Raw genomic sequence first — 14767 nt, forward strand, 5'->3', positions numbered from 1 at the left:
ATGACACTTCCAAGCTCCAAGACAAAGAGCACGTCAAATGATCTTTGGGGTTCAGTCGTTTTTCCCTTTTCTCCCCTCAATTTTCGTGTCAGTCAAAGAAACCCCAAACCTCCCTTTCAGAGTGCTCTTTTGTGGCTCCCTGCTGTTACCTCTCTCAGGGCCCGATCCAAAGTCTATTAAAGTAAATGGAAAGATTCTCAATGACTGTAATAAGCTTTGGATCAGGCCTTCAAGCTTCAGCTCACACAGACACAGCTAATGAAAAGCAGTCCGCTGCGTAGATGCTGAATGTCACCTTATAGTTCATCTCTCTTACCTCAGACAGCTTGATCATTTTGAAATCATGTAGTCCATCTGTGGCACACTTCAGTGTTCCTTAAAGATTTCAGCAGGAGTTTTGTCTGGGTAAGGACTGCAGAAAATGGGCCCACAAGGCTAATAAGAGAACAACAGTGGGCTTGATTCTTCATTGCTTCACACTTTGTATAGTCATTTACACTTCTCTGCAGCAGGTGTAAAACATGACCACCAATGCAAGTGAGTGAAGAATTCAGATTCACTACCATTTTACACCCGTGGTACGTAAGGGAAGGTAGTAGAGATTCAAGCCCACGGAGTCCATATAAAGGGCCTGCTTACACAACAGAACTGATTCTCTGCTCAAACTGGGGTCAATCAGGAATAATTCCACTTAAGTCAGTGGAGTAACACAGGGCAATGGGCAGACATTGGGTGGCACCACCTACCCATTTGTCCCCCACTGCATCTCCAGGATCAGCTCCTAGCATGCAGAACATCCCTGCACTTCTGTCCTCCCACTAGCAGGGACAGCCATGAGCCTACGCCTACTTGGTGCAGTAGCAGATACCTCCCTGCCTCTCCCCCTGCTGGCCTGGCAGCCTTCTCTGTGGATTGGAGGAGAAGAGTGGGGCAGGCAGAGAAGATGTCACTGAGGAGAGGCAGCTTCAGACCTGGTGCTCGCATGGCAAGGGAAGGGAGGAGGACCCCAGGTGAGCTAGGGAAAGGCTGCAGGAAGTGGGGAGAGCCCCCCTGGGGATACATAGGGTTGGATCTGAGAATGGTGTGCTGTGGGGGGGAGGAAGAACACCATAACCAGTGGAGGGAAAGCAGAAGGAAGAAGTCTGAAGGGAGAGATTTAGGTTCTATCTACCTACTTACCTGGTCCCATCACCATCACATCTGAGGGCTTCCACTTCTCCAAAGTGTTTAAAAATACAGTCCCATCTGCCTGCACTATGACATTTACCATGCCGGAGAACCCTGTTAAAACACGGCCATTCCTCCCAGCATGGTTATTAACTTAAATAATGTGGTCTGGTAGTGTTGTTGGGAAGGAACTGAGTAACTCCATTTACTACTGATTTGCACCAGGATATATGAGGGAGAAATTTGGCCCATGTTTCTAAACTGTGTGCTACAGCCTTTCAGAAGGCCATTATGTAGTTCAGTGACATAGTTTAAAAAGATTTGGTCTCATCTACAGTGGCTCCAGATGATGTTTTAACTGAATTTTATTGACATATTGTATCTTTATGTTTATCCAATGGGAAAAATGTGAAGGACATTGTGGTTTTGTTGTCTTTTTCTTTGTGCCCACAACCTCCCCAATTCAGTTTAACAAGCTATTGGACTTGGAGATGCACTGATTTAAAACCGGTGTGAGAGCAGAATGAGGCCATTTAAATCTGTCTGTGTCAATGCACATGTATCTGTCAGGTCTAGAGGCATCAGGATTTTAACACGCTTTTTGTAGTGTAATAATGAGACAGTATTTTTACAGAACTGTGTTAAGGAATCACGTCACAGGGTAAGTGATTTGTAGACAGGCCTTAAAGCCATGGTATAACCATGTTTGAAAGCTATTATAAAAATGGTTACAAACCTGATCCACAATCCTGCAAACACTTCATAGCACTATGTAAATAAATAACATTATGAACAAGGAAGATCAGGTTCTCAGTATGCAAAAAAACAAAAACAAAAAAAGAGTTGATCAACATGAATAATGTAAATGTATGATATTGTCAAAAACTTTACTACGGGGATCCTCACGGCAGACTGCACATCGCTCTATAGTTTCAAAGTTTAGAAATAATAATTATCTCCCATGTGAGGAAGGATTGTGCATCTACAATACCAGCCTCAGGACTGTGCTTTCAGTTGTTAAGATGTTTGCATAACTAGTTATCATGCTGTTTTTGCAAGTTGTGTGGATTTCTTACACTGAGCCTACAGTAAAAGTCAGACACATTTAAAGAATAGCATTTCTTTGACTTTATCAATTCTTTCCAGTCTTGAACTCAACACAACAAATTTGAGCAATGAATCAGGATTATTACCACATTTTAAAAACGTGTCTGGAAAACAAAACATAACTTCAGAGTCTCTCTGAGGTTCTGATCTTATGACTCAGTTTGTACTCAGTGAAAGAAAATGAGAGTTTTGCTCAAGTAAAGACTTCATGCAGAATGAAAAAGGGCCTCAGGACTGGGCCCTGTGGTTGTAAAAGGTGACAGAGTAGCCGGTTTTTGCTGTCTACATTGAAATTGAATATTTGAGAACCCATTACGCTACTGATCCGGTAGCTGACTTACAGAATCATAAGATTGGAAGGGACCTTGAAAGATCTCTAGTCCAGTCCCCTGCACTCAAGGCAGGACTAAGTATTATCTAGATCATCCCTGATAAGGGTTTGTCTAAGGAGATTCCACAACCTCTCTAGGCAATTTATTCTAGTGCTTGGCTATCCTGACAGGAAGCTTTTCCTAATGTCCAATCTAAATTGCCCTTGCTGCAGTTTAAGCACATTGCTTCTTGTCCTATCCTCAGAAGCTAAAGAGAACAATTTTTCTCCCTCGTCCTTGCAATAACCTTTTATATACTTGACTTCACTGGGAGTTCTGCCCATGGAGGGCTTGTAGGATTGATAGGGCCTTAAATTGAATAGCAAATGACTTTTTAAGTAGGAGTTGTCCTTTTTTTATACTTAGTTATGAAGAAGGACGAAAACTACTCCAACCTTAACTGCAGTTAACGCTTTAAAGATCTGAAGTTATAATATTTATCTCTCTTCATAAGAACTGTGCATTTCTTTAGCCTCCTCTATTCAAAGATCTTAAAGCACTTCCACAAACATTACTGAATGAAATCTTGCAATCCCTTTGTGAGGTAGGTATCTTTTCCCCATTCTCTAGATGAGGAAACTGTGGCAAAAGAACTGAAAGTTTATTGAGGAAGATTGAAGACAAACCAGGAATAAAACCCAGGGGTGAAATCCTTCCATTAACTTCAGTGGGCACAGGATTTCACTCCTATGCTTCAGCTACAAAAGCCATTTCTCTCCTCTCCTTTTGGTTTAACATTTCATTTAGGTGAGGTAATTGGAAGACATTACTACTCTCACTTACACGATTGGAAAGGATAATAATAAAATGGTACTGCTCTGCTCTCTGCTCTGCTTTATAAAGGGAAAAGATGGTACTTTTATATTAAGGAGAAGATAAATGGGACACAAATGTAAATTGCAGTGAGACGCTGTATTTATGTCAAGGGGCTTGGATGTCGTTATAAAACCTCCAGTACAAGCTTGAGTGCTTTGTAATGTCACCAGACGCCTGAAATGTTCTTATAATCTTGTTTCCTGTTTTCATATTTTTTGGTTGTGATCCAATTGCAAATCTTACCTTATTTCAGAGCAACATTGCTGATTTACCTTCTGGTCTGGTCTGCTACCTTTAATTTTTTTACCTGTTTTGTTAGTCTAATTTAATATTCTTCTTTATATAGTGCATCTTATTAATAATAAAAACACATAACATTATGCAGAAACTAAAGCCTCTCCAAGACTCAAGGTGCTGCATGAGCAGTTAGAAACATAAATAAATATACAGTTGTGATCTCAGAACCTTGAATTCTAGCTATCCTACTGTAAGTATACTCTGTCCTTGATTCCAAGTTCCACTAGACCCCCTTTGCTCGGCTCCAGTGCAAAGAGACAATAAACCAGAGCTGTCCACACCCTTCTGGGTAACTAGCACCTGCCCATGCAGTTGAAAGATTTTAACATTTACATGCTCATGTATTTGTATTTTCACTCACAATAAACCAATAAACCAGAGCTGTCCACACCCTCCAAGAATTTCCATTGTATAGAGAGATTTCTCAAGTGGGGTTGGGGAGAGTCAGCATAGTGAGTCTATGTCATTCCTTCTTAGCTCCTACGCAGGCAGCATGGATGAGGGAAAGGGATGTGGCTGGATTACCTTTGCACTCCAACAGTTCCCCGCTACCAGAATAAACCCTTGTGGAAGATTAGATGACAGCCTTCAGGCCAGTTCTAGAATCTGGAGCATACAAAAGTGGTAACCTCCTTTGTCCCACCTTCCTTTGGGTCCTGTATCAAGCACTGCTCAGTCAAAACCAAGAACTGAGGCCTCTGCCTACATATTCTTTGTGTTTTCTATGCTCTGAATGAGCTATGAAGAAAATATGTTGAATACATATACATTTATACCTTGGCTAACAGTCACTGGGAGATGTAAATCGATATCAGGGTGATAACATTATAAACGTTGTGTTTAGAATCCCAATATTATATTACGGTATTGCCTTTATAGTTGGATATTGTTAGTAATGGGCTTTACTTTTGATAGAACCTCCACCCAGCCTCCACTATCTGTGCGCAGTTTTGAGGTATTAACACTGCGTGGGCAGTTGAAAGTTTCCAGCATCTGCAAAGCACAGACAGAATTTCCATGTGTAAAACCCCTCCTTACACATGGCTTTTGTGAGTGAAAATACAAATACATGAGCATGTAAATGTTGAAATCTTTCAACTGCATGGGCAGGTGCTAGTTACCCAGAAGTGTGTTCTTGAATGAAATTGTGTGCTCACCAATAGAGGCCAAAAACTGACAATCAGGCTCTCTCTATATAAAAATTAAAGTAAGATTTATTAAAGAAAAATTAAATAAAAAAGTAAAACTGTGGTATGATTCTGATTGACAGATCTCTAAAGCTTTCTTAAAAATATAAAATAACTGATTAAAATCTCATTATATTGGGGAATTCAAAAAGTGCTGATAATTTTAACTTTCCTATCAAGTGCTGACTTCAGGATTCTGTATTTCCCCAGTAGCACTTGAAAACCTCATTCATATCTAGAAAGAGCGCCCGCTTTCCTCCTCTGCTTAGACATCAGCATTGCCATCCACACTTGCCCGAAAAATATAAGACCTTAAACTTAGCTTTTGAGTAGAGGAGCAGCTACTTTCCAAAGATTTTTACAGTAAAATATATTTCTAAATGATTTGAGATAGTAAATGGTATTTTAAATGTTTCACAAAAATATTCCCTTTGATAAAAGTCTCTTTACAGTGCATCTGATACTAGATGCAAAGATAGCTTACCATGATAGCCCTATGTTACTGAACACAGTTTTGTGTGTCTATCATTTATTTCTAAATAAATGGGTCCCATGACTGTTTCCAGTTAGTAAACCTTTTGAAATTATCAGGCTATTATACTAAATGATAGGCATGTAGGGTAAGATTTTTCTAAAACACTTAAATGACTTAGGAGCCCAACTCCCATTTTCAAAAGTGATTTAGGCTTTTGATATGATGTAGGCTCCTAAGTCACTCAGGCATTTTTCAAAATTTTGCCCATAGAGCCTGATCCAAGTCCCAATGAAGTGAGAGGAAGGACTCCAATTGATTTCAGTGGAAGCTGGATAGATCTATAAATAGTATGTCTGTTCACTGTTCCAGGTGATTTGCACTGAGTTGCGTTTGGGCTGGAAAGGATTAGGGTGATGAGCTTTTAAACCTTTCTGAGGCTGTGGACACTGTAAACAGAATTCTGTCCTTGGGATGAGATTGATCCACATAACATAAAGTGTGAAAATATTTTAATGAATGTATTTTACTCATTTTCTCTTTCAAACCCATTAATGAATATTTATTTTCACCCTGTGGCTGACACTGGGGAGCCTAATCCTAGGCAGTGTGAGTTCTTATGCACCCCACACATGGACTGGCTTCTGCTAGAAACCTTGTTGCTAGACATAGACATACTCTTGATAGACTCCCCAGTGACCCTAATTGTGCAAGTGATATGCCTGAGACCTTTCACGGCAAAAAACTCAGGCTCATTACTGACAAGCAGGATACATAACCTTGTGTTCCCTACTGCCATGTATACAGCTATGTAACTATTATGACCCTGTTTGTGTGTACTGTATCTTTAAAATGCTAACACTGCTGTCAGCAGAGACTGGCAGCCATTTTGTGTTAGATTCAGGTCAGATCGTTACAGAGGCTAGACACACTGTGCTCTCTCACGGACACTTCATTTTGGTTTTTTTGATTTGTTGCCCTCTTAAACTAAAGTAAATGTAATTTGGATTTAGCAGCATTTTGCTCTTTGTGTGTGGAGATACCAAACAATGGGTTTTTCAGCATCTTACAATGCTACAAAATCTGTTGGGTGTGTCTTTGACCAGAGGACACTTGAAGATGCTTTGATCACTTTTCAAAGGGGTTGTGTGGTGTGTGATCCTGAAAAGATGTGACACTGAGAGCTGCATTTATTGCCAGCACAGAGCCCTGAAGTGTAGTTAGATTAATACCAATTCAATCTCAGCAAATATCAGGAATATTTTTTTTTGAAACTGTTAAAAATTCATAAAAATCAAAGAAACTAGAAATGAAATGACCAAGGGGGCTACCTTTTCAATGATGCCTTAACCTGACCTTAATTCAAGCCTGCTCCAAAGCCCTGTGAAGTCAATGAAAAGACTCCCATTGACTTTAGTGGACACTGGATCAAGCCCTTAGTGCACATGCAATTTAGCACTAGCAAATTCCTCTGTGGGCAGTTTTTGGGCACTAATCAGTGGTGCATGAAAATGAGAGAAGTCTCACACACACTGTTGGAGGCCCAGTATGATTTGAGTTGCTTGACCACTGTCCTACAGACGTAGCATAGCTTCAGTTGCTTGCTTGGCTATTCTGACCCCTGTAGCATGACATCTTCCAGTTGGCAGAGATGAACAGGACTACTGAGTAACCAGGATCAACACACACAAAACCCATTTTTGTTCAGTTTGCATTGCAGTCTGCAAATGGGTTTTTTGTATATAAAAGCTATCATTCGCACAGAGAAGTGATAGTCCATAAAAAGGGCATGCACAAATATTTTACACACCCAAAACTGTGTTCAGAAAAAAAGGCCATTTTTCTAAAACTTGCTTCATTAGCTATTTAATCCAACTTCCAACGTTCTCGAGTTTCTCTTTTTGTTTGTCTAAACATGTTTGATATACTAGAAAATAAAGAAAAGCTTGAAATATTTATGTTTGTGCCTTTATAAATTGTTTGAACCATTTTGCAATTAGAATATGTGCAATTTCATAATTTGTGTAAACTAAGTTCCACCTACATTTTTTAAATCAGCAAAACTTGTGACGTATAATTGACAATAGTTACTTGAAACTTTAGTACCCAGAGCAGTCACTTGGTTAGCAAATGCTAGTGTTCTAAGAGTTAACGTTCCTGGTCAATCACCAGTGAGATTCAAATAGCTTGTTGAGTGTAGAACCTTCATCCCTTGACATCAGCATTTCACTAGTTACTGTGCAATTTCTTTGAATCTATCCTTTCCTATAACTTTCCCTAGTTTCAGTTTCAGTCAGTAGCAGGCAAAATATCACTGTAGGGCTATACCCCCAACCCCAAACCGGTAACAACCCAGCATCCCATGGCAACAACGTAGCAGTAAATCTAAAAGCCCACAATAATACAGGTTAAATTCGTAACAGCCCCGCAATTCACAATGACACACCCACACTAAAAATTCAGAACTCCACATCCAGGCCAAACCAGGGACATGAAAATCCTAAGCCAGCAGAGGAACTGGTTCTCCAGGAGCCCTTGCTGAACCAGGGCTAGAACTGCATGTAGTTGTCAGATTTGTGCAGAGTGCAAAGGTCCCTGTATTGCTATGTGCAGCACTGGGACTCTCAAGTTTCTACATCTGCAGGGAGTCCCTGTTTTCACAGCCACTGCAAACCCCATATAGGTACAAAGAGACTCCTGGTTTGAAGTTCTCAGGGGTTCCCATATTGATATCCAGGGGAATGAGTCCCATATGCCCATTTTGAAATCTACAGAGGGCCCAATTTGGAATTGAGAGCACTTCTGTTTCAGCACCCCCATGGGGTGCCCAACAAGTGCAAAGGGTCCCAATTTATCTGTCGGCAGGGTGCCCCATGTAACTGCCAATGGGCCCCAGTTCTGATATCCCTAAGGGGCCCCTTAAGACCTTCAGGGCCCCCTCAAACCTGCCCATGACTATAAAAACCACCCAAGAATCCACAGCAGCCCCACAGAGGCGCTTGCTCACTGCACGTGAGTCTTAGCAGTAAACCCCCTTCTCTCTTGTGCCTAGAGATGGGAGTGGATATATCTACCTTTCTCCCTATTGTCCCCGACGCCTCTGGCTCTGCATATGTCTGGGAGACTGCGTGAGAGACAGGGGATGGGGAAGAGATTGGAGTGAAAGATATACCTCATATGGCTGCTGCTTATCTGAGAGCCTCATGTGGACAGAGAGGGAGTCAGGAGCTATTATTAGGCCTGGCTGGGTTCCTGATTGAGAGAGGGAACTGTATTAATGTCACATACAGAGCACATTAGGACTAAGTGAAAAGCCTTGGACTGGCACTGATGTCTCCCCTCCACCCCTTTTCCTTCCACTGATTTGTCATCAGCCATATTTAGCCATTAAGAAGACATTGGGATCTCTGAGACAGCTGCCACTTCACCTCCTCCCTGGCAGAAGCTAAGTCTATAGATCCATCCCAAATAGATCCACCCGCCTTTCTCCACTCCCACATCAAAGGAACCACGTGGGCTGGGGCGACAGTAGAACATGGTTCTATTCTTGCTCTGATAGGATAGGATTCCATCCCAAACCCAAGGGTTTTGGATGCCACTGTGCCAAGCACATTTACTTGGATTTAGACTACGATTCGCCCTACCGTAGGGATGGATTAAAGGAGAGAGTTCCAGTTATAATTCTAAGAGCCAAACATTTTCTTCAGATATATGTGCACCACTCCTGTTGAGTATGGATGGCAAGATTTGGCCCTTAGTGTGTTATCAGTACAAAATATTCTCTTATTTCTATGGTGCCTTTTGCAGTTCCTATATTTCAGAGGTATGAACTCCTTCAAGCCTATTGTCCCTGACTCTGCCCCCACACCTCCAACTCCATTCCTCCTGCTTTGTGCCACTCCAACTACCTTGGAAATTCCCCAGTATAGGAGAATCCCTGGAAGGCACAGAGTCCACATTATAGTTCTATGCCACCTACTCACAATCCTTGTCATCAAGTGCTTGTCAAGGGCAGGGGGCCAAAACACTTCTCTGTTCCTCTTATTTTGGCTTCTGGAATGGCCCTTCAGGTAATTCTAGCTTAGGCCAGAGATCAAAGTGGTCTCCAGATGCCACAGAATTCAGGAAGCCAGAAAGGTGGTGAACACCATCTTTTAATCCGTAACCCCTCCCCAAGCTACATTGCATTCTACTTGGTCACAGCTCAGAATCATGGACACTGCCTTTACATCTCTGCAGCATCCAAGAGGAACTCCCCTCCCTTTCTTCCCCCCCAATCTGTCCGTCTCTTTTGCTCTCCCAAAGTTGCTTAAAACTGAGGTCGCTCCATAGAGGACATTGGGCCCTTTTAAAAGGGAAGCATTTATTTTTCAAACTAAAGATTTTTGGAATATTTCCTAAACAAAGTTGAATTTTAAGACCTTAACACACAGCTCTCAGCAGAAAAAAAAAAAAAGGGAAAGGCATTTTAAGTTAGAGATTTAGATTGGTGTAAATCAGGAGTAAATCCCCTGAAGTCAAGAAGCCAGGTCAATGGTTTTACACCAGCTAAGGATCTGGCTCAATATAGTTCCACTGATGTAAAACAGTGTAAATTAGAGGAGAATCTGAAAGCCCTCAATCAATCATTTAAATCTTAATATATTTTGATGCAAGTACAGAAAAAACTACAGCCTACGATTAATTTGATTAATTTTGTGATAGTTTTACTTTAAAAGAATATTAAAGCAGATCTCATAATATTGAAAACCTTTTTTCTCTCTTTTTTTTTTTTTTATATACACTCTTGATTAATCATAATAGCTTGGAAAATTGAAACTGAAATATGTTTCCTTATCAAGATTTTTTATTCTTGCATTTAGTGGTTTGTGATCATAGGCTTTTTCAAAAGCACCATGAAGAACACTTAGGCACGCTCAGCTGCTAACACTGATTTTGTTTGCTTTTAAAATGTATGTAACAAGGTATGTAATTCTTTTGAAAAAAATACATATATAAAGGATTGCCATAGAATTTGCTAACTGAACTAAGAAAAACTTAAGCTGGTAAAAGTTTATGCCTCTTCCTCTTATCTGTTGACCAAATTGCATGAATAGATGGTTGTATAAATTACTAGATTGTTCTTGTTAAAAGTTCAGCTTTATCTTAGAAATAAAAATATCCAATCGGATACCATATTTTTTGTAGAAGCCAAGAAATTACCTTAGACGGATGAAATGCCACAGCTGGATAAAAGTGAACCATATCCCCCAAATTGCATTGTTCCCCAATTAAATAGAACAATTTATAGTATCTTGGTGGTTAACACAGACTGCTTATGTAATAAATTGTATTTATTTGAAATCATATCACTGCCATAATAATAATAATCATGTTTCACTTCTGGATGCATTTATTGAGCTAATTTGGATAATGAGCCTGTTTCATAAAAAACACTAACCAAAGCTTTTAAAACAAATTTATTTTTGTCATTAATGTAATTCTGAATATTTCTGTTGCAATTAATTGAAATTAATTAATGGGCCTGACTCATCACTATAAAACTCTAGTTTTATGCCAGTGTAACTCTATTGAAATCAGTGGTGTTTTACCTGCGTAAAACTGGAGTAACACAGTGGTGAATCAGGCCCAAGATGTTTCTACTGAAATTAAAGCTCTTCTTCAGTGTAAACCAACCCTGTCTTCCTCTTCTTCATATAATTGAGTCATAATCCTTCCTTTATGATATCATTATCTGTTGTCATGGTGATTATAAGTACAAAATGACTGATTAAGGAGTGGGTGAGGACCAATGTTTTTGCTTAACTTCAGTAAATTAGTAATAACAGCAAAAGGAAAAAACACTTGTAATAATAGGACAAATAAGTGATTCTTTAAACACTTTATATTTTAAAAGGCCTTTATAGAGAGGTGCAGAGGTTAGTGTATTATTTGGGCCAAAGGCTGATATATACAGAGAGAGGTAAATGTACTGGTAAACGTTCTAAAGGAGTGGAAACTGGTTGGGTTTGGGGTTTTGGAGTGGAGTTTTGCATAGCACTGTTCATGCAATACATATTAACTTCCATGTAACTGGCATGAACAGAGGATTTTCTTATTGATCATTACTCATTAATGATTACCAAACTGTACGGGCTAGATCATGCCCTCCTTTTTAAAGAAAAACACACATTTACTTCCAGGATTGGATGCAATATAGTTACAGTACATCCATGAACAAAAGCCTATTTTGAGTGTAGCTTATTTGCTGTACATGCAAGTCTTCCATAGACAGAGCTTTTCTGTGTGTCATGGTTAGTGATAGCAACTGAGAGTTTTAACCAGTTTTTGTAGGAGTTTTTTGGTCACTTTTTATACCCACTTCCTAAAATACAGTATTGTTTAATTCCCTTCCAACCCACAAGGTGTCATGACCATCTGACCACCTTCTTTTACTGCCACCATTCAAACATTCAGACCTACATGCTAGTTTCACCTTGTCTTCACTCATTATCAATCCTGGCTGTCATTGCTCAGTGGTTTTGTTCCGGCCTGTGCTTAGCTGACAAGTACATCATTTCACACAGGTGTTTCATTAAACTGGTTCACAAATGTCTAACCTAAAATTATAAGGCGCCAGGCTTCCCTCCAGCTCTGTGAATGGCTCCCTAGCATGTTCACCCCCTGTATAGATCCCACAGAAGATCCTACACAGGAGATCCTTGGGGCTCCAGATCTGTGGGTTGGGATGGACTACATGTGGGTTCCGTGTTAGTGAGCGTGGGTCTAGAAGGCCTAAGGAAGGCCTGGAGTGAGTCTAAATTGGTGCTGCATACACACCGAAGGAGCTGTCCAGACTCTCTCCTGATGTGGCCCAGAGTGACTGAACATTTCCTCTCTTCTAGTGCTCAGACTTTTTCTCTAGGGCTGCTGCTTCTCCTGGAGAATCATCTACAGCCCTGTGGCCCCAATTCAGCAAGGTGCCTAACTTTAAGCAAGCATGTAATCCCATTGAAGATAATGGACTGCTCACATGCTTACAATTGAGCATGTGTTTAAGTATGTTACTGAACCAGGGCCTGTGTGCACAAGCAGAGTAGCTGATTATTGTACCAAATGCCAACTGAACAGAGGAGGAGCAAGTCAATGCAATACATTTACAATTTGAGAACACTAGAGGGTAGCAGAAGGAATGAGTCTGGAAAAGTATTATTATCTATTTGTATCACTCTACAGCCTAGTCATAGACAGGACCCATTGTGCTAGATGCTGTACAAACACAGATTATTAGTATTAATTATTTGCAGCATGGTAGAGAGAAGAATATTTTGGTGCAGATATATTTTAGAGAGAAAGATTACTTACTTGCATGGAGAATTCCAGTTTAATCCTGTTATCTGTTCTCCACTTCAGCCAAAATACAAACACTGATTTTTTTCTAAGTGTTGACCTGTACTGTCGACTAAGGGCAATTCTGAACCTGCCAGTGTCTATCAGTCCAGGGAGAAAGACCTCTAAGTCTCTCTGAATTTAAATCTCTTTCTAGCTCTGTCAACTTGATTCCCGGGTTGCCTTGCAGATAACGCAGCATGCAAGTCACCTGCTGCTTTTTCATTTAAATAAATGAGAAAGTTGTGGCTAAATTAGCACCCCAGTGGTGGTAATAAGGGCAGACGCAGCAGCTGCCCAGATGTATGCAAATTGCAGTTTTGCACATTAGGGGTTGATGATTATTTTGTATGTGTCTTTCTGTCTTTTAAATGAAAAGGAGCCTTCATCACACTGAGGTGGCTTTAAAAAAAACGAAAACAACCCATGTACTTGTCACGTACAGTAGTTCTTCTGGGGTTTCCTTTCTGACCATTGCTGATAAGTGGTTATTACTGACTAATATGTGCTGCCTGAGGCTTACAGGCAAAATAACCAGTGACTTCCACAAATGTATAGTCTGAGGAAGGCTGGTAGGACCAGACCCTTTGTACATAAAGAAAAGTTTTCCTCTTCCTTGTCCCTCTGCCTGATTCATGCAGTGATGCCACAATCCAGCATCTAAGCATGGTTCTCTCTCTGGAAGTGACTTGGAATAGCGCAAAGAAGAACTGTGATGTCAGTGAACTAATCAGACAGCAGGAAGAGGCCGATTAGGCAGGACAGAACATCTCATTATAGCAGCTGAGGTGGGAAAGGAAATACAAAAACGTTTATGGTGTGAGGTTAATGAGTTTTGCAGAAATACATTTCTGTGCATCATTTTTAGTACTTTTACTATATAAAAGAATAGCACAGATGTAATTGTATTAGACAAACGGTCCCACAAGCAGAACTACACTGAAAGTGGAGAGAGGAGGGTGCACAGTCTGAAACAGAAGGAGCTGGGGACATAATACCTGCGTAGGGCAGACATAATGACTCCAAGACTGTATTGACTAACCAGCAGGGTATGTCTACACAGCAAAGAAAAACCCGCAGCTGGCCCGTGCCAGCCGACTCAGACTTGCAAGGCTCGGGTTGCAGGTTTCAACCACACAGAATTCTAGAGCCCAGGCTCTGGCCCAAGCCTGGGAGTCTACACAGAAATGAGACAGCCCTGCAGCCTCAGCCCTGCAAGCCTGAGTCGACTGACACGGACCAGCTGCAGGTTTGTCTTTGCTGTGTAGACATACCTTAAATGGTCCCTGGTACACTCTTGGAAGAGGAGTACCAGAAGCTTCCCCCAGCCCAGTCTTCAGCTGATGGCTCTGGAGCTGGTTGTGATGAAACAGAGGATTATGACCATAAGTCATAAAGGCACAAAGAGTGGTTGTATGGATAAACTACAGTTTGGAAACCTAGGCCAGTTTGTCCTGGGTGTAATTCAATTGATTTCAGTAAAGTTATACTGGGGAAGAATTTGGCCCTGGGTTCTGATGCAGGCTCTGCCTCATCTTTCTCTGTGACCTTGGGCAAGTCTTTCACATCTCTGGGCCTCAGTTCCTCATCTGTAAAATGGGGATAATTATACTTTCCTACATCACAGGGATTAATTAGTACTCAAAGTGCTGTGAGATCCTTATGTAGAAGATGCTTTAAAGGGTCTCCTGTATTCTGAAGCTCTGTAGCAACAGCACTGCCACAAAATCCACATCCTGCTGCAGATTTGAGCAACAGACCCTAAGCATTCATTTTAAACCATACGTTTCAAAATTTTGTTGTTTTGAAGTAAAACTACCAAATGTAAACCAAACTGCTAGCTCATCTTCCTGAGTCTGCAAACAGACTGGCTGAAACAATAGCTCTAAAACATGTGAATTTCTTTAATTATCATGACGTGTTAAATCTGAAACCTAACAACGACTTAATTGTCAATACTGTTAACTGTTTCACTGCTGATC

The 14767-nt window shown here is 40.7% G+C and overlaps 1 protein-coding gene across 8 annotated transcripts in view; it reads right to left on the reverse strand.

Annotated features, from left to right (window-relative positions):
• The window catches only part of KBTBD12 (kelch repeat and BTB domain containing 12), a 52527-nt gene extending 43961 nt beyond the window's left edge, over positions 1-8566 (reverse strand). For 7 of the 8 annotated variants that reach the window (XR_010918959.1, XM_067544276.1, XM_067544273.1 and 4 more), the window contains exon 1: positions 317-8520. The gene's annotated coding sequence lies outside the window, so the exon portion shown is untranslated. Of the gene's footprint in view, positions 1-316 lie in introns of all 8 variants that reach the window. The other variant, XM_067544272.1, reaches the window with a different exon arrangement.
• Positions 8567-14767: the final 6201 nt, after the last annotated feature.

Source organism: Emydura macquarii, unplaced genomic scaffold (assembly GCF_026122565.2).
Source record: "Emydura macquarii macquarii isolate MOO-44397 ecotype Brisbane River unplaced genomic scaffold, CSIRO-AGI_Emac_v2 contig_968, whole genome shotgun sequence".
In the NCBI taxonomy this organism is placed as follows: domain Eukaryota; kingdom Metazoa; phylum Chordata; order Testudines; family Chelidae; genus Emydura; species Emydura macquarii.